Source organism: Andrena cerasifolii, chromosome 2 (genome assembly GCF_050908995.1).
Source record: "Andrena cerasifolii isolate SP2316 chromosome 2, iyAndCera1_principal, whole genome shotgun sequence".
NCBI classification, from domain to species: Eukaryota; Metazoa; Arthropoda; class Insecta; order Hymenoptera; family Andrenidae; genus Andrena; species Andrena cerasifolii.
The window spans coordinates 25,842,298-25,863,165 of record NC_135119.1 but is presented as its reverse complement, the minus strand read 5'-3'; the positions used below and the strand labels follow the sequence as shown (position 1 = coordinate 25,863,165).

At 43.0% G+C, this 20,868-nt stretch overlaps 1 protein-coding gene across 4 annotated transcripts in view; it reads left to right on the top strand.

Annotated features, from left to right (window-relative positions):
* Ph4alphaefb (prolyl 4-hydroxylase subunit alpha-1) overlaps positions 1 to 20,868 on the top strand; it is a 216,296-nt gene that overhangs the window by 106,521 nt on the left and 88,907 nt on the right. For 3 of the 4 annotated variants that reach the window (XM_076830978.1, XM_076830980.1, XM_076830977.1), the window contains one exon: positions 19,139 to 19,218. The exons of the other annotated variant lie outside the window; for it this stretch is intronic. The gene's annotated coding sequence lies outside the window, so the exon portion shown is untranslated. The remainder of the gene's footprint in view (positions 1 to 19,138; positions 19,219 to 20,868) is intronic. 4 annotated transcript variants of the gene reach the window in all.

Sequence of the window (20,868 nt, the reverse complement as noted above, 5' to 3'; positions counted from 1 at the left end):
TAGTTATCATACGCTATCATATCGTTATCATAGTTATCATACTCTATCATATCGTTATCATAACGCCCCAGAATTCAGTCCTGCAACATAGCACTGTAATACGTTGCTATCATACGCTATCATACACAGAAGAAATGAGCCAGCGAACCTCGTAACGAAAAATCCATACGTATACAAATGCATATTGAATCTCTTCGAGCGTGCTCACGTACCTGCAGAGCCGCGGCGATCGCGAGAACTGCAAATACATATTCCGAGAACGAGCGTCTTTCAAGCGTGGCACACTTACCGGACGCCCAAAAGGGGCTGGCCACTCGCGCGTCCCTGGAGCACGTTGGACTTCCGACCCGCTGCAGCGCCGGACGAGCATGAACCGTCCCGAAAGGAGCGCTCGATATGTTTCCCTCCCTTTGAGCACCGGGTCCGCCGGTAAACGGGTCGAGATTCTCGCCCAGGGGTCAAAGGTTATCTCGTGGAAGAGGGAGGGTTGCAGTTCGTATGCGCCCTGCGGTGTGCAGTCTCGGGGAACGTGACCTTCGATACCTTTCGGGCAAGATGATTGCGCCTCCGATGAAGACTGTCGATGGCAGAACACGCCCGGGGACTGGAATAACGAGGCAGAGGGCGGGGGTGAAAAAAAGGAAGAGGGTGCGGAGCGATTGCTTCATCGCGGTCCATAGATCAAACGGATTCGGAAGTGAAACGCAGCTCGGCGTTATTTAGATTAGTTTCCAGCGGGCCACCCGAAATAGGACGCGCGACGACGCTGGGCTTGTCGATATATCGGATTTATTAACTTGGATATATGGCAGGGTGGATTTGTCAATCTCTGGGAGCTGTCGAGCGCTGATGCTCTCAGTGTGGTCGAAATTACACGGGACGTTTGTAGGTGCAGATATTTTTAGATGTTTGTAGGGTCTGAGAGTGTTTGTGTTCTCTGTGATGGCGATATTCTACTCTCTCTGGCTCTCTGTGTCAAGTTCTGCTCGATGCGTTCTGCGCATCGCTATACCTCTTTGACTCTGGACGAGCTTCTGTTATCTTGTCCTGTGTAACGGGCTACATGTTGGGCAAACAGTTTCTGCAACCCTCTGCTGATACCGACTGTGCGTATTGAATTCTAATCTGGGAAGTCTTTAGCCCTTTATGCTGCTTTGTACTTCTGCATTCTTGTGCTACCCATGACTTTCTGTATTCTTATTTAGTTAAGCCTGTGCCTCGGGTTCTTGGGTCATCTGCAGGAACCCTTTGGTCCTCCTAATTTCTATTTGTTACCTTCTACAACGTTCTGGATTTCTTCGACTTTTTAGAATTGTACTCGCAACTTTCTCATACTTTGCAACATTTTGCTATCTCCCTCTTTGGTTCTAAGGACTTCTTCCTAATTCTTACAATTTCCTGTAGCTTCTTCCTAATTCCTATGATTCCCTATAACTTACTGTAATTATTCTCACTTTTCTCAACGCCCCCAACTTTCTGGACACTCTTCAAAACCTGCGCAAGTTTGAGTTATAATTCATCATCCACTTCCAATTATTTCCAATTCCTCCACTTTTCACAAGTTCCTCAACTTTCTAACACTCGATCGCTCTTTAGACCCAACATTTTGGAGACTTCGAGGGTCATCACCATTCTGCCTCCCGTGGCCATTTACCCCGAGCGCCCCGTAATTCCTGATACCTCGCAGTACCCTGTACTCGGAGTAACTCCTCGGTTTTATCTAACACCCCGTATCCCCCGATACCCTGGAGCACCTCGTACCCAGAAACTTTCCGATTCCCTCCAACAGTCAGTACCCTCTGACCCTCGCCAGCGCTCTGTTCTCTGCAACTCTTTGATCCCCTCCTTGCTCTCCGCTTCCTCAACTCTGCACCCTTACATTTCGATGTCTCTAATTCCCTCTAACTAACACCATCCTGACCATCCACCAATTACAAAATCCTGCAAAGGACCATCGCATCCATCATTCCATGCATCACTAGATTCTTTCGACAGTTCATGTCAGGTTATCCTTTTGCAAAGCTATCTTCGATTTAATTAATTGCTACTCCCCCTTAAAAGTGTCTCGTTAAACCTTTGTACGCATCCCGTGCGGAGAACGCTCATGGGCGTTCAGTGAGTATTGCGAACAAACGGGGCTGAAGGACTTCCGCACGTGACATACGTCAACCGTTTCAACCTTCGTACTCAAAGGGTTAATGGGTTAAAGATTGATGTGTGTAAATGAACAAGGTTATAACTCTCTCAATTTTCGTGAAACATCTACGAAGTAAAGATCTTCCAACGGCCCGTCGCTCCAAAAACTCACTCTGATTTGTTCCACGTACAAATCTTAATTGCTTCTACGAAACACTCAATCTTGACTCAACCTGCAGTGTAGACCTTTGCACTCCGTCTTCTTCAGAAGATCCACCCACCCCCATGCTACAGAACCCAAGCACCACACCCCACAATCGCAACTAATAAAAGAATCGAGCATCCAAGCGCCGAAATCCCTGAATCCACAAATCCTATCGCCGTCATCCCTGGAAATCCCTCCACGATAGGCATCGACGTACCAAGGGGAGGGTTGGCGTCGATTAAAGGACCCTACTGGCACACCGTAACCATGCCAGGTCGCCGAGACGAGTGTTACGAGCTTCCACGCTTACAGATAGGGCGTCGAGGGGGATAACCACTTTCCAATTCATTTCTGAGCTCGCTAATACGCTTTTTTATTGCAATTCGTTAGTGCGTCAAATATGCACCCTTCGAAGGGTGAGATAAAACAACGATCGTTACAATTTCACTTCAAGTTATTCGGCACTGGCGTTAATTGGTGCTAAAGGAAAAATTGCCCTGTGATTGTCAAGCTTCCTCTCCTGGCAACTCAAATTTAACGCACTTGCAACTATCCAATTATCTTGAAACTTTGCAGGCGTGCGTAGTTTGGATGACAATACAATATATTTTTAAAAAAAAATTAAACCCGAGCGGGTGAAAAAATTATCCTGTCATCAATGAATATAAGCCATAACCACAAATCCAAACGACTTGAATGCAGCCACTCGCGTTCTTTACGAAACCGACAAAAAGCCGCTGCGTTCGGGACGCTGGTCGCATCGCGACTTCCAAAAATACACAATTTATCAAGAAACGATCCGTGACGTATGTACGAATAGTAACACTAAAACTTTGCAGGAGTTCGTAATATATCACCATCGAAATTGTAGTACAAGAAAAGTATTATTTTTTAGTGTACATTTTGTGGATTTCCTTATAAGTCAACGGCTTGATGAAGATTTCCCGTTTTTTTACTATCTTTACATAGTATTATGAACTATTTAAAAAAAAAGTTTCAGTTAAAAAACTATTGTTTTTCGGAAGTTATACATACACATCCGAAAGTCTCTTAAAATTATGATTTTTTTTTGTATTCTCAAAATACTGTCATAAATAGAAAAAACATCAATTTAGTAAACAAATTCTTTTTGTGACAAAAAAAGTTCCAACCGGCGGTACCTTACCAGGACGTCACAGGGGAAAGACCCCTTTAAAAAACTGGAAACCTTCATGGAAAACTAGAACCTCTATTTTTCCATGGCAGCCAGTTTGTTACAAACTATCCCCTCAGGAAAAGCCGCGATCACGCAATAGCTAGTACCTACACCCTAGAATCTAACTTCACAATTCGAAACCAATCCCTTCATCAAATTGCAAAAAACCTTAACAATTACAGAATACCTTAAATTTGCCTACAGGTAATTCCACACAAAATCCTTCTATCACAATAATCTTCTTTCCATTTCACCGTTCGAAATCTATATTTCTAGCACACCAACAGATCGTTCCGAAAAAAGCAACGCGCGACCCAAAAATAAATCGTAAACTTCACCCCATTTTCCACCCACCATAGTGCTTAAACCTTCCCCCTTTTTTAGGGGATGGTTCACGCGAGTGAATCGGGAGTGCGATTAACCAGCTTCACGCTGCTCCGCGCCACAGCGTTTTCGTTTGCGGAACAGAGAAAGCAGCGCGATAAAGGGGAGGGGGCGCTGTCTTCTTTCCCCGCCGACCACTTTCATCCCCCGAGGGTTGAAGGGTTACGCAGGAGGGGGCGCGGTACGCGCAACACGTACGTGGACCCTTGAAACTGTCCCCCGTCGGGGGACACGTGACCTTCGAGCCGCGACGGAAATTAAGGAAAGCCATGGCGCAATTTCTAAGCGCGGTCTAATTGTTCGGCGTGAATTCTGTCGCTGGCGTGGCCCGCTGCTTCGATTCACGAGGGTTCGAACTGGAGGGCCTCTCGCCGTGTATTCGTCGTTCCTCTCGATTCGGTTAATTGCTGAGAGGGAAATTAGCGCCTCTGTTGGCTACAAATGAGTTCGTCAAGCTGGGTACACAGGGGGGCGGCGTGGAATTGGTGGTGGAGGATTGAAAGGCGGGGATGTTGCATCGGGAAAGTAAATTGAGAATGTGTGGGATATATTAGTTGTACTGGGAGACTGAGTTTTTTAGGAGAATAAGTTGAGTAATGCTCTTTCAGTGTGGGTAATTAATTGGACGCTGTTAATTTGGGGAAACTATTTTTTTTTTTTTTTATGTGGAATTGTAATGGTTTGTGTTGAATTGCTGAGAGATATGTGTTATTTGAGAAGGTAACGGAGCAGGCACTGTGGTTAAAAGAAAGATAGGAGCTTAAGTGGCCAGGAAGTCTAAAGAAACCCATGCAAGATTTACACAGCTCAAAGTGAGGAAATTCAAGTTCAGAGTGTAAGTAAGTGAATCCCTAATTCTTTCCAAAAAGGAGGTGCACTGAATTATCAAAACACGCGATCCTCAAGAGCAATTCCGTTGCAACTCCGCCACTTTGATAATTTTGTGAGATTAATCGCTGTGGAGGAGTTCAAAAGGAATCTCGAAACCTCCCAAAATTCATACGACTCAAACGCAGAAATGAAAATCGATACAGGAACCATGCACGAAACTTAGAAGCTCAGGGAACCAGTAAAAAGTACTAATTTCCGTAATTATTCGAATTTCCCCGCGAAACATTGTCGTAAATGTTCACAAAGCATGGCACTTTCGGAATTAATAATAATAATAAAAAAAAAGATTTTTCAAGACCTCAATAGTCCTACACCCCCTTAAAAACACCGAACCAATCGGAAAGCAAATGAACACCCTCGAAGCAATTCTAAAAGCACTCACCCCTCCCGACTCTTTGGTTAAAACTAGTCTACCACGTTTCGAAGGAGAAAGGTGTTTTAATGTATCGTTTCATGAATCACGATCGCGCTGCTGCAACAAGGGGAGGCGGGGACGCAATTTTCATTTAAATCGCGATGCAATTTCTTCCAGCAGCGCCGCGACGGAATAAATGTTGCAACCGCGACCACGACTGAATTACAACCGTACTTACAACCGTGGAAAAACGGAATTTTTATTTAAACCACGAGGCAATCTCTCCGCCGGAGCAACGGGCGTGGAATCGCGACGGAATAATAATCGGCGAAAATGAGCGACGGTTTCTCCATTGGTCTTGCTTATTTCTTCGTTGGCTCCAACCAGCCTGGAATTTCAATCTCCGGGCACCCTTGCAGAGGCCTCGTTCCCTCGCAGCGTTATAATAACGTTCGCGAAATTACGTTTGACCTGGGATTTCGTCGCGAACCCAGTTAGAGCCGCAGTTATTCCTGGCTTCTGGGACATTTTAGGGGGGGTGTAGTTGGGACACTTTCGTGGCTCGCGACTGGTGCTTTGGGTGAATCCGTTTGGCTGAGATAGGGGTGGTTCGAGAAGGGTTGAAGATGCTGGAAATCTGGCCAATAATATGTTCCATGTAGTATTGATGTTCCTGTTGAGGGGTACCAAGGTCTTCCGTGGTTAAATTCACGAGTAGAATTTTGGATGTGCCTACACTGCGTTCCACATTAGAGCGTACTCGTTTCGCGCAGGGATACACTGTTGATTGGCAGCAAACCGGCAGGGAAAGCGCTACGACCAATCGCGAAATTGCTACGGCCAATCGCGTGTGTCAGATCCATGGCAGCTGTGCAGATCGGTCGCAAATCGGTAGGAGCGTTGGTACGCTCTTATATGGAACGCAGTGTAGTTAGGAAACACAGTTGTAGTTCAAGAAAAATTTGAAGTATTGGGAAATACTGTGAGAGCGCCATCTACTATAGTAAGCTCTGTAATTGGGTCAATCGGGTTACAGGACTGGTGTCACACAAGTATTGAAACAGTGCAATAATGTTTCTGTCATTAAATAGTCTGTTAAATTTTACGAAATCGATCATCAAACAGTCGAAATTCCCAATACTGCCATTTACAGGTGACAGCTAACCCGATTAGACTGCTTTAATTTTCGCCACCAGATTGCGTAGCGGAATTAAGAAAATGCCAATAGGAATGCCAAATGTCTCACGTGGAAACCCCTCAAAGTATTAGATTGGCCACAAACTGTTCTCCTTTTTAACCGACTTCAAAAAGGAGGAGGTTATAGATTCGACTCGTATCTATTTTTTTTATGTTCGTCCCCGCATAACTCCTCAGCATATGGGCCGATTTTGATGATCTTTTTTTTTATTCGAAAGAGGGCGATGCCCCGTGAAAATTGGCCCAATATTCTGCCAGTTCTGGTTAATAATAAAGACCATTATTGTCACCTAATTATTATTATTTTATGTACGTACGCGCATATCTCCTCGGCAAGTTGTGTGTCAATATATATAAAACTGAAAAGTTAAAAATAAAAATTAGAAAAAAATTAAAACCGACTTCAAAATAATGAAAATGCACGAAAAAGTAAAAAATAATTTTTTATGTGTATTTTTATTATATTGAAGTCGGCTTTAATTTTTTTTAATTTTTTTTATAGTAAGCCTAACTAAACGATTAATATCACGATAAAATAAGATCGTGAAACATAACCATACGACCACCCCTCAAAAATCAAGAACAGTGATTTAATCATGACACGCGAGAGAAATTGGTCGATTGACTGCTTGGCTGAGAAATGATATTTGAAAACGATGACTCGACAGATCGTTGAGAGAATAAATTGAGGATTTTCGATACGTTGACAGGGAAATTCGCCAGGTTTACGTGTCCGAAGCTGTTTTGGAAATTTATGTAATGGTAGCCGGTGGAACGTGGTCGAGGGGAGGACAGCCCCGCGTATATCGTTTTTGTACCGCGGCTGAATCGTTAATGCCTTTTGGATTTTGAATTCGTTAGTGGGATGGACGGGTTTGGCCGATCGCGGAATCGAAACGACCGGTCCCGTTCTGTTTCGATGTAACGTGATATCACGAGCAATCAAAATGGAAATAAGGTCATTTTTATCCGGTGTATTGTTGGACGGTGTTCTGTGGACTCGTTGTCACAGTCGCTGACCAATCATGATGCTATGATGAATTTACATCAAGTAAGTGGATGTGCAGGTGGGTGGTTTCACGTGATACTGTTATCCTGTTGATCTGATAGTTTTAAATTACCTGAGAATGTTATACTCAACTCAATTATAAGTTCTTCTAATTCAAGTTGTATAGGTGAACTGAAATTTTCTAATCCTATTGATACACTGGAATTCAATTACAAATCTTCCGCTCAAAAAATTCTGCTCCCAATACCTATAAGTCTTCAATAACTCATCAACTCAACAGGCACAGAATTTTAATTTCTGTAACCAGGATTCAGTTTCAAATCTTTCGCTTGAAAAACTCTTGTCCCCAATACCCTTAACTTACGAATAACTCACGAACTCAACACGTGTAAAAATCCACTTTGTACAACCAATATTCACTTCCAAATCTTTCACTTAAAAAACTGTCCTTTCCAATACATATGACTCACCAATAACTCACCAACTCAACAGGCGCAGAATTTTAATTTCTGTAACCAGGATTCTGTTTCAAATCTTTCACTTGAAAAACTCTTCTTCACAATAATTATAAAGGGACCTTCCGGTCTAAAAGTCGATTTTTTTATTTCATTTTTCGAATGTTCAACCTTTTAGGAATACGTGTTTAAAAGGATTTGTTGAAATTCGTAAAATTCCCGAAGTTACAGGCATTTGAGTAGCGGCAAATGCATGGGTGACAGCCGGCCACTCGGCACTCACGAAAAGCTTTAAACGCGTTTCCCTCGAAACAGTGTTCTCAAAACGGTAGGACCTGTATTTCCAAAAGTTATTATCCGATTCTACTGAAACTTTTTTTATTTTGAAGAATGTACTTCTGGCTAGAGGAATACTACAAAAATACAAAAAATTGAAAATTTATAATTTTCAAAGGCGTTGAAAGGATGAAAAATATAGGGAAAAAGTGATTTCAAACTTCAAGTGTCTTTATTTTTTAAAAAAATGTCGTTTTTGTATTTTTTTTTGGTTTCCCCCTACCCAAAAGTATCTTCTTAAAAATAAATAAAGTTTCAGTCAAATCGAATAATAACTTTTGGAGATACAGGTCCCACCGATTTGGATCAATTATTTGACGCCTTGACTTTAACGACTGCCCAGTGCCGTCTGCAATGATTACTTATAAAACAAAAAATATATTTCTATAACTTAAGACATCCTTAATACAATGCAAAAAGTCCCATTAAATTATCTATAATAGTTTTCCTTTAATTAATTCCTAAAGATCACCTATTTTGGGGGCTCTAGACCGGAAGGTTCCCTTAACTTACCAATAACTCACGAACTCAACACATAAAAATTTTCATTCCCTCAAGCCAAATAAAACTCCAGTAGAATACAAAGTAAATAATCCACCCGCCAACCCGAACACGCTCTCCCCAGCAGCGCAACTGGCCCAATCAATTTCCGCAGTGTATCGTTATTCAATAAATCCAACTACCAGCAGCGAGTTTCCTTAATTACACGGCTGGATCTCGGGCAATTCACCAAGGACACCGAATCCCCGCGTGATTTATACCGAAAGCGAGCTCACGAACGGCGATTCTAATTGCCGCCCGGTACAGGCCCCGCTGCCTCTTAATTCCTCATAATTAGAAGCCTACCCGCGCGGGAACAGGTAGAAAATCAGTGAAGGAAGAAGGGAGCGCAGATAAGGGGACGACGAATGGAAGCAACTGCGATCCTCCGTGTAGTATACCGGACTCGGGTCGATACAACACGACCCACCACCGAGATACTAATCTCCGTGCTCGCTGGCAAGTTTTTCCCCGCGAACCAACCGCTGCTTACCAACTCGTGAATGATCTTACGAGGTGACCCTGCCCCGCTGCCTTTCTCTATCCAACCAGCACCCCCTTTAAGATAACGTCCCCCACGAACGACCACCCGTTGCAAGTTACGCCTTCGGTCCTCGCGTTTTTCCAGGCTTCCTTCCACCTCGCCAGCCACCCCCTCTCTTCTTCTTTCTTCTTCTTTTGATAATTTATACTCTCGCACTCCTGCTGCTCCAACGCCCCAGACTTTCTTTTTTTTTTTCTCATTCTATTCTTCTTACGTGGATAGTTTGAATTTTATGCACGAGTGGAGGTGTAAGGCTGTGGAAGCTGGTTAACTGTGGGGTGAAATGTCCTTGTTCCTAGTAAAAGCACTTGTTAAGGAGGAGTTCGGAGGAGGTTGGTGGTTTCAGCGAAGTAGATTCAGTTTTTGGAAGTATATTTTAGAGGTTAGCTTTTTTCTGGGGCATTCTGTGACTGTTAATTTTTTGCCGGGGGTTGGGAATTAGTGAAAGGTGGTAGGATCGAAGGAAGGAAAAGGAAGTTTCGTCTGGAGACTGTTATAGTCTGATTTTCGAGAGTTGGGACTAGTGTTCCTTCTCGAGAAATTTTATAATTGCTTATTTCTCATTTCTCGAGAAATACTATAATTTGTCGAGAAACTTAAGTCTAGGAAAAATAGCGGACTCTTAGTGGACTCGTCGGTAAGGCTTAACTATAGCTTTTTTTTAAAACGTTTTTATTTAGCCAAAAATATGAGTACATAACATTCTTATACGTATCGACGGGTATAAACAGCCGATTATGGCATCTCGTTACAAATATCACATATACGGTAGGAATCAGCCTCGTGTGAGCGCTCGTGCCCAAACTATAAAGGAACTATTCTTACTTATAATAATTTGTACTGTTTTCTAACCCTGCTTAACTGGTGGCAGAACAGAAAAAGGTATATTCCTGGGAAAAATTGGCTATAAAACCAGGAGGTTCGCTTTGAGGCTTAACTATAGCAGGCCCTGCTTTAAAGGCTGGGATGATAGGAGGTAAAACGAAACTTGTATATGTATATATGAAGAAGTAGATGACGGAGAACTTGCGAGAAAGTGGAATGGTCGAGAGGTCCTCTGGTGGCGAAGTCGGAGGTATCGCTACAAGTTCATGGAATTCGTATATCTTCTTCATCTCTCGTGAACCATTTTAGAGTATAAGAACCTTAAAATTCAGTGATCCTTATTACCCTTACTTTCTGGTTCCCAAATAAATAGACCACCTACGTAAAATTCTCCAGCATTGCGGCTCAAAAAGAAGTTCACTCGCGCAACCAAGAACGCTCAAAGCAACCTCCATTTCACAGCCTCCAAAGACCACTTCACAGATCTTCCGCTGGAGCGTTAAGAATACCCACCCCCGAGCAAGAAGCGACGCGCACACCCCCACAGTCGTTACTTGTCAGACATCCTCCGAACACGTGTTTCTAAGCGACACAGTCAGATCTCACCCCTCGACGAGCCCACCCCCTACGATAATACTCGACATCACTCGAAGAAGGGATACGTCTGTGCCCCGTCAAAGGTTCGAACGACACATCCCCTTGAATCGCGCGCTCCAGGCCGCCTCTACGCTCGCGTCAAGGGGCAGCGCCGTTCGGAGGGGGGTGGAAGCGAGGTCGGTTCATTTTATTTCCTGGCAACGAGTGGCAAAGTTTTTATCTCGGCATAATACACGCCTGCAACTCCCGGCTCGCCAAGTTTCATCCCCTTTCTTGCGGAGTGCAAGCCTCCCGAGGAGGGCCAGAACCCGCGCCTCGGGTAGCGATGGGCATTCGGTTCCGCCTGTTGCGAGTTTCCGAGCAATTCTCCATTCTACTCGCGGAGAAACTACGAGTTTTATCGATTCTTTCAGTGGAAGAAGTTGAATGGAAATTGGCAGCTTCGTTCCTTGCATTGGGAACAGAGGAATGTGATATCTGACATTATTTGGATAAATGTAGTTTAACCCTCTAGTGCATACGCCTGCCTTAAGGCGGGCTCCTGTTTAATTCAGGAGTTGGGCCCCTATAATTTTTTTTCAGAATTTTCATTTGCCAGCCTTAAAGTATTGCCACACCGCACATATTGGCCTAAGAAACATGTCAATCTGACGTTTCGATTTGACAGAAATCTACTTTGAAGTGCATTTTTTTAGCTAAGCACGCTGTGAGAATTATTTGTGAAACTAAAAAAATCGAATAAAATACTTTCCGACATCGTACAGCTAAAAGAAAATTATTGATAAGTAATTTGTGTAGTGATCTATTGAATGGAATAAAGATTTGAAAACCAAAAATAATTTACACCTGTGAAGTGAGGCTCGGCCGGGCAGCCGCCTTAAGGCGGTATCATGTTAGTGGATCATCCTAAGTTAGTTAGGGTGTTATTTATCACCCTAATAATTGATACGTGAAAATTTTACTTGTGCACCTTTTTAGCTCTTTGTTTATGAAATTTGGTACCTGTATACATACGTATATCATATCATACTATTATAATAAAGCTACAGCATTTGTTTGTATGCTCACAAAAATCTCACAAAATACTGAATAAATCATTACGAAATTTTAAGTTCAGTATCCTTGAACAACAGGAAGGGGTATAGGCTATATTTTATGACGTCAAATATAATTAAGATGTATAAAAAATGGTATGTATATAAAGAAGTCATGACTCGGCCGGTTTTGTTAAATTTCACAATGCACAATAATGAATAATTCTCTATTATATCATAAATTTATATTTTTTTAAAAACATTTTTCATAGTTTTTCATTAAACATGAAGTATTTATTTTATGTAAAAAAATACAACATTTTTTGTACTTGCTACATGATCCCGCTTTAAGGCGGTGACCCAGACGGCTGCCCTGGGGAGCCCAGACGTCCTCCAAATTGAAAACAGACATCGGTTTCGGTTTTTTTCATGCCCAAATTAGACTAGTCTAATTTTTCCAATTGAGTTAAAAATGTATGCACTAAAGTGTTAACACTTCGAGTACGGGGGTTGAACTTTTTGCCACACTTCGCGTGCGGAAACCCTCCAGTCCCATTTGTCCGCAATGCTCGCTCAACGCCCATCGGCGTTCTCCGCACGGACTACATAGGTAGTACACCGAGTGAATGCAAAGAGTTAACATTACTTAATGAAAATTCGTATGATTTATAGAAGACCCTGAAATACTCCTATTTATTTAAATTTCTAGCAGAAATCCTTCACACCCAGCTATTTATTAAAAATTCAACGTCTGTAACTCTCCATGTTTATTCCAAGAATCTCAGTCAATTACGATCCTGTAACGTCTCGGGGCATTAAAGAAATACAGATTTCGAGTGATACCCGAGGTGAATCACGCTACACGTCCCAACCGCCTCGAGGCCATCGCTGGCGGAGTCCGAGGGTGGAATCCAGCCGGGAGGCCAGAGAGAAATGCGGCGCAAGCGGAGGCCACTGGTTAAAAATGTGGATTTGCAAACAAAGCGGCAGCCCCTTTTGTGCGTCTTACAACCGCCGGTACAGGGTTATTTAAGGTAATACTCCCTCGCGGTAAAAATTCATGGAAATTTTCGGACGGACGCTCTGGTTTACGGCGTTTTAAACGCTTCGCTCTCTGGGAGCTCGTCTCAAGCGCAGAGGGTGGGTTATATTGTTGTTGGAGAACTCTTTCCTTCTTCATTTTTCCCCATCCCTCTTTCCTCCAGTCCTTCCTCCCTCCCACGGTTTTTTGTCCGTCGAATCTGTGGAGCGCGTGTCCATTCGCGATAACGCTGCGCGAGGAGATTCGCAGGGGAGCTTCGAGTGTCTTTATGATTGCACTTTTATACGTTTACTGTGCGCCACGGGGGCGGGGGTGCCTGTATCTGGCTGCGAGTAAAGTTTTTACTCGTCCCCTCGTAAACTCTGGTTAGAGCGTTTTATCGGCGGCCATTGCGACAGGGTGTTAATCGCGAGAAGTCGAACAGATTCCACGCATGGGATACTCTACGGAAGAGGAACCCTGCCATTTTGAATCCCCGTGTCGCGCACGAGCATCACTAGGGTGGTCCTTATTTATGCGTCGCGAAATTTTTTTTCGCAAAATAACCCCTGTAAATTTTGTTGCACTCGGACAACAGGGAACGGTGCCGACCAGGCCTTAACGTTTAGAATTCCATTTCTCAAAAATGGTAAGTCCTATCGAAATTCTGTTCAAGTAATATTAAAAGAGCGTTCAATTTCCTACAATTTCTGTATATATAACTTCTCCGTGCTTCCAACCATTTTTCAGATAATAGCGTTTGACTATAGAGCGCGCCGTAGGGGTGGTACGCGCGTGGCGCGGAACTCTCTGTCTTCAAACGCTATTATCTAACAAATGGTTGGAAGCACGAAAAATTTATATTCACAGTAATTGTAGAAAATTGAATACTCTTTCAATCTTATTTGAACAATATTTCCATGGGGCGTACCGTTTTTGTGAAATGTAATTTTAAACTTTAACACCTAGTCGGCACCCTTTCCCGTTATCCGATTGCAATAGACTTTTTCAGGAATTATTTCCTTACGAAGTGAAACCATTCTAGGGGATGAGAGCAGAAAAAATCAGATGTTTTGAAAATAAAGGCCACCATGGGGTAGGTATCACACGCGAGAGCAACAATTTTAAATTGTGTCTCAACCCGATGCGTCTTACACGCGTTCCTTCGGCCCGCAGAATATTCCTCCTCCTATTATACCAACCCCCCAAAGTCGCGCCCCCCATCGGGGGCGGAGGACACCGTGGGACTTAGATACAAATACGCGGGTTGTCGCGCGAATTCCGTTCACGCGCGTCGAATCACTGCATCCCGTTGCCGACGATGCGAGTTGGCGATATTTCCCACCCTCTCCCCCCTCCTATTTCTATCTCTGGCACCCTTTCCCCGACGCCCACCCTCGGGTCTCTGTCTGTTTCTTCTCGCTCACCCTCCGTCCCCGTTTTTCCTTTTACCGCTGGATGCAGACGAGCCGGCCGTAGAATTCGTCGCACGTCGTGCCGCAGACAGGCTGCTGCAGGCTTTTCAGAAACGCATTTGCACATGACGGGGCCGCGCGCAACCGAGGGAGAGGGGCAGAGGGCGAGGGAGCGAGACAGGTGGTTGATAAAGCTGAAGGGTGGCAGAGGGAGAAGGAGCAGAGGGGACAGATCAACGCTGTCTGTCATCGAAAAGACGTCACAGGGACCGCGAGCGCAGCTTTTCTTACGCATCTGCGGGGGAAAGCTCTGGAGGTCTTTCGCGGTGAATCCCAGACAAGCATCCATTTTCGTCTGCGCTCCCCGGAAGCCGCTGTAAGGCGCTTGTGCCAGCGACGATAGGCGGCTTTCACGAGGAATCGTGTATTTAGGGGGAGTTTTAATTGGCAGCTCGTGGTGTCTTGGGAGTATATCAGTGGCGCTTACTGCAGAAATGTATTTCCTCTTTCGGCGTGTTCGAGACGAACAGTTTTAAAAATGCAAGGGTACTTTGTAATTAAAGAAACACAGAATTTCACATAAAGTGGACGTGCAATGTTTGAACAGCCTTTGTAGAAAACAGTGAAAGTTTTCAGGAGAGGGAAGAAACTTCCCTGACTTTAAATTATTTACGAAATTTGATTTGCTTTGATTGATAAATATGCTTAAGTGTGCAATAACCCAAATGCATCACAAAATTCTCTATTTCTTACATTAATATGAATTAAAGAAAAAAGAATTGTATTTGTAGAAAACTCTTTAATTATGCGGCACCTCTTACAAGGGAACATCGCGTTTCCGGAAATTAAAAAAATTCTGTAACTTTGTGAGTATGTAGGGAATTTTCTCCTGATTATCACGCAATTTTTGTTTGTTGACCATCCACTCTAATGGGGTGAAATTGACCCATGAAAATTCGATTATTTTTCAATTTTGTCTGATAACTTGGGAACTGTAAAATATTTTTTTGCCAATTGATAGATCTAATTAAAAGAAGTAACTTTTGTCTTGAAACTTTTCTTCTATCTCTTACAGTTCGCGTGTTACAACACAAAATCAGAAAATAGCCGAATTTTCAGGGGTTAATTACACCCCCTACGAGTGAATTTGGGCAGCAAAAAAAATTGCGTTGTAATCAGGAAGAAATCCTCTACATACTGACAAGGTTTCAGAATGTTTTGAATTTTCGGCTTCGGGATCTTCCCTTGTTGGTTGTAGAGAAAACTGAATGTGCCATTCATTTAAAGGGTGTAGCCGGATAAGCATAGTGAAAAGTGCCCCCAAACCAAATTGAACTTTGTTTGCGGCAATCGATAGGTTCCTCTAAGAAATCTATTTCTGCCAAGTTTCAACCCGATACCCCTACTACTAGGGTAGTTACAGGGTGAAACATACTTTACAGTTTAAGCTCCATTACTTTTGTTCTATTGAATAGAAACTTATACAAAAAATCATAGGCCTTCCTCCCATTGATACGCGTGTCTGTGAATTTTTCCAGAATTTTCAGTGGCAAAACCGAATTTTAAAAAATTCAAAAATATTAAAAATCACGATTTCAAAGTAAAAATTTGAAGTTACAACATTTACATTTTTACAGTTTTATCGTCTTTGTATGGTCATTAATGTCTAATTTTTTCAGATTTTTCGAAAGGGTGGAACGCGGTCGCAAAAATCAAAAGCTGATATTTCTTACCTTCCCGTATGCTTCATAGCTTACGCTGCACTATAGTTTATATTTGACACAGGACACTTCGCAGTTTATACCTCATAATCCACGCTTCATCATTCACATCTTATAATCCACACTTTCACAATTCAGAGATTATAAGTTAGATTTTACCCTTCGCTATCTACTCCTCATACCTTACACTTCAAACTCCACACTCCATTATTTATAAATCACGCTTCACGGTGCATAAATTGCACTCCAAGTGCAACGTGCGATCTGTGACGTGCGAACTGGACTTTACCTACAATGTATGATGTTTGGCAAAAATTTACAACGGATGTTTGTCCTGCCATATAAATGTTTCGGCTGTGTTGAAATTTTCGTTACCTGCCGGTCAACGTTGGCCGTTATGACGGTGAATATATTAAAGGGATGCTTCTGTGAAGAAGAATCGATGGATGCAAATGTGCCAGATATGAGGATTCGGTTGGTAAATAGTGGATGGACACAAGGAAACTCGTAAACGACGGATGCATGATATTTTAATTGCAAATGCACCGCGCACGGGGGACGACAAATATCGATATGCAGGAAAAATAATGAAGAGCAAACAGCGGGCATCGCATTGGTTGCGAAATATGAAACGGCTAATGCAGTGAATGCTCGCTGATAAATGATTACCGTAGAAAATTAATTAACCACTGCGTATTTGAATTTATGAAATTCAAGCGAATTCCAAGCGTAGAATCGCGTGCCTACCCAACAAAGCATAATTTTTTCTTAGCTCCGTTACTTGATTCCAAATAAAATCACGGGATCACTTTATATATACATGTTCGTATTTATTTTATTGGAAATTACTTCGGTACTTCACTTCTGTTCATTTGGGGTAATTACGAACAGTGTGAATGGGGCTATTATGGACGATGGCATTTATCCTTTTCTCTTAACGTTTCGAAGCTTTTAATGTATCCAGTACCCCGGAATTATATTAGGATGAATAGACGTACATATTCGTTGAAAGATCTTGCGATACCCGTGACAGACCCGTCAGGCAGCAAATAAGGTGAATGTCTCAATTTCTGTTCATTTCGTATTTTTCTTATTATTATATGCGTTACGTTTGTACTATAGTTGCAACAAAATAATTCTAAATTATTTAAACATTTACGCGAGTGTTATTTTTCATGAGCAGAAATACGGACATTTAGAGCATTATATATTTAATTACAAATTACTAATAGTTAAACATCTTGAAATATCTTTCTTAAATAGTTTTCGAATTGGTTGATTTATTATTAAAGAATTAATCAATTACTCTGCAAATTTTCATCACAAACAAATTTCTTACACCTTCTTTATGACGAGTTACCTCTTAAATGAGCAGAATTTGGGAAATTCACCTTAAATAGTCAATTCCACGAGCAACCAAAGTTCCATCGAACAAGAAGAAAGACTGTGTCAGACCCACAGTGTGGGAGAAAACCAGTGTTCAGTAAAGATCAAGATCTCTAAGCAGCGGTTCGTATTTGCCCCGCTAGCTACGCGTAACTCCGGACAGAAAGAGTTGTGTCTTTCTTTAAAAAAAAATGATTTGTTTAATAAAGTATTTATAATTCTTTATGTTGCCTTTGTAGATAATCAACCAAAGTTCAATTATCTATAAGGGAAAGGAGGGATCACAGTTTTGCTTTTTTATTAAAAATCATAATAATGGTTTGCTTTGTTTATATTTAATCATTTAAGTTGTGATTCTTAGAGCATTCTCAACGTACTTGTACAAATTTGAAAGCTGAAATCACTAATTTTAATGACTGAATTTCACCATTTTCTGGCAGTGACGTTATGCACAAGTATCCCCCACTGAAGGGGAGACTTGATCAGAAGGTTAGGGAGACTTGATCAGTGAATTTTAAGGGTAAATAGCGCAATAATTTTCTAAAAAATATTTATTAAAGTAAATCTGATTAGGGTCGATACTTTTGTTTGAATTTAACTTTTCCCTTAAGTGTTCGTACTTCCCCTACTCTCCCCTACTACTTACGGACATGACATGTGGAGACGTAGATGTATGTCAATAAAAGAATCTTGTGAAATCATACCCATCATATTGAAACACTTCATTTCTCACAAACCTCTCTGTTGCTCAGCCCGCCCATAAAACTGAACCTACCCCGGGAAGAATTTTTAGCGTATGATTCCCAGAAAAATTTTACGACAGCGTGGAGTATCCGTCTAGCTCTACCATAGCGTGCGTAAGTCGAGCCTGCTTCCCGTCGAGGATGCTCCCCGTTGTTCGCGAATTTACAGCCCGCGCGGTGTCTATAAATCGAGCAGCTCATATTCCGCGGCAATTGCCCCGGCTAACGCCCCGAGACCGTATACGGGACGGGCGGGCGCGTCGTGCACGGTTAATAAGTTAAACGACTCGGTGGATTAAGATGAATGAAATCGGGCCCACGATGAGGGTGGATAACGTGGAATCGTAAAACGCAGCTGCAGCTCGGGGACGAACGGCGGTGCGTCGAGTGAAGGGTAGAACGGGGAAGGGAAGATAGATGGGGGGGGGGATGCTGAGGAGACAAAGAGGATCGTAGAAGCTGGACTTCGGTAAGAGGCTGAACGGGGAAGAAAAGCTGCTCAGGGAGGGAAAGAAGGCTGAGGAATAAGGAAATGCTGTTTCAAAAAATAATTGAGTGTGTCTAACGAAAAATGGTGGGTGGGGATAATTTTACAGTCGAGGGAAAAATGCGTGGAGACGATTTTGGAAAAACGATGGAAAATCGAAGAAATCTGGGAATAAAATCACCAAAGACAATGAAGAACAATAAAAGAAGAAATAGTGGTTGCGAGGGAGATTAAGGGAAGCGAAGAATTTAGAGAAGGATTTATAGACGAGGGAAAGCGAAGACGTATTGGAGATTGCGAGAATAATGGCAGACAGTAATACGAGGCCGTGGAGCGTGATCACCGGCGGTGGGATTGAAAAAGTCGCAGAAGTATCAAAAGAAGGAAAAAAGGGCGGCGGGGGGCGCTGGCTGGGAGGGAAAAAGCAGTGAGATTAACGCCGTCACTGAAAAGCTGTCAGAAGGGGCGCCGGACGTGAATCGAGCTTTCCTTACGCGGGCGTCACGTGGAACAGTTTTCATCGCGCTCCCCACACAATACCCAGTCCCTTTCAAACTCGATACGACGAGTTTTTCCTCTCTCCTTAATTTCATTACCAGCTAATCCGATTTAATGCAGTTCCGCGGCGTTCTTCGCTTAATCCCTGCTTTTTCTCGTTTCAGCCAGCCGGGTCCTCCGGTTCCGCGAGGACGTCTACGTTTCAACGTGATCGTTGGCCTCTGTCCGCTCATCGAAATCAAAGGTAAGAGTTGCAAATGATTTTGTTGGGGAATAAAATATGGTCGAGTCAGCCACGATCGAGCATTGGGGAAGAAATGAATTATGGAATGTTACGATGTTATTTATATTTCATTTCTATTGATTTAGACAAGCTCGATTTAGTTGTCCCCCTCGATCGCTAAAGCAACTCGCCGAAAATTAAGTTTCTATGATAAGTAGATTACGGTAAGTAGGACGGTAATTAGATTAATTAACAGGGAAATATTTTTGCGCGTCTGAAATCGACGCCCTCTGCGCTCGATAGGTACTCCGTGCATCCTCCACCATTTTCAATTGCAGGCTTGACAGGGTGAACTCGATAATACCGCGAAAGATATTCTTCTTCCATCCTGATTCAACGATTTTTCATCGGATAAGTAGAAGAACGGGGGTAGATTTAACATAACGTGTAATAGTATTATGTAAATTTGGATTTAAAATGTAAAAAGTTCCTGTGAATTCGTTGGACCCGCTGAATAACTGTTGAAGATCATAGAATCGGGAAAGAATCGGCTTTGGGAACCTTGCAGACATAGGGAACTCTTTCGGTAGTAATTTCTGTGGTTATTTCGCGAAACTAGTGATGGGTACAAACGCATCGCGAGCATTTTTGTTTGACAAATTTTAATTAATTCTGACAGAATGACCTCTAGATTAAGAGGAATTCACGCGTATCAATTTCAGTCTACTGCAGGGCAAATAGACTATTTATACAGACCGTATCGACTATTTATACTGAACCGTCGCAGAACTGACGTGTGACGCGCCTTAATTCCTCGAGGTTTCATTGCGCTCCTCAGCTCGATCCGCGCGACAGTCGCGTCCCCGGTTTCCGATGCTGGGAGGTCTTCAGCGCATCGTTGCAATCCTTTCTGCAGAGGGGTGGGCACGAGAATTCGGCATAATGTATCGCTAGAACCAGCGGAAGTATGTATTATTCATCGGTACCGGTCGTCTACGTCGCTCCCTGCGCCCCCACCGTCCCCAGGGTCTCCATTTTTGCGTGGAAACGCGCGCGGAACTTGGACGTGGCTGCTTTGCATTTATGCGCCCCTTCCTGGCTGCGGTTTGAGCGATCGCCGCGATTTCGTTGGCCCCGAACGAAAACAACTCGTCGGTGCTTAGGCATTCATGCCCATTCACGTGGTCCCCGGTCCTCGTTACTCAAGCACTGTCAACGGGCACAATGACACCGGGATTGGTTACACGAGTTCACTCAAGAATCCATGCTCCGGCCTTTGACGGAGCACCCTTCGTAGACGCGCGAGGGAACTTCGCTGGAAGACAGGTTTGACGAATCAGCTGGCTTCTCTTGCTGGTCGTATGTCAGTGGTTAGTAAATATTGGAGAGCGTGAATGGGGTGTTTGAAGGCTTCATGAAGGGTTAGGTTTTTGAGCAGAGAAGACTTTGTTTTTGAATATTCAGAGGAGTGGATCAAGAAGAAGTCGACTCTAGTGGAATGTTATTGCATTTTTCAGTTTTGTGCTTTTTAGTGTGATAGGTAGAAATGCCTCTCAAATTTTAAAAGGACGGAGTGGGTGTCGAGAGTTGAAGGTAAAAGGAGGGAAAAGGAATTTCAAATTGGGGGAGGTTCACGGTTCCATCGCCCATCGAGGTTAATACCTCCTTCCA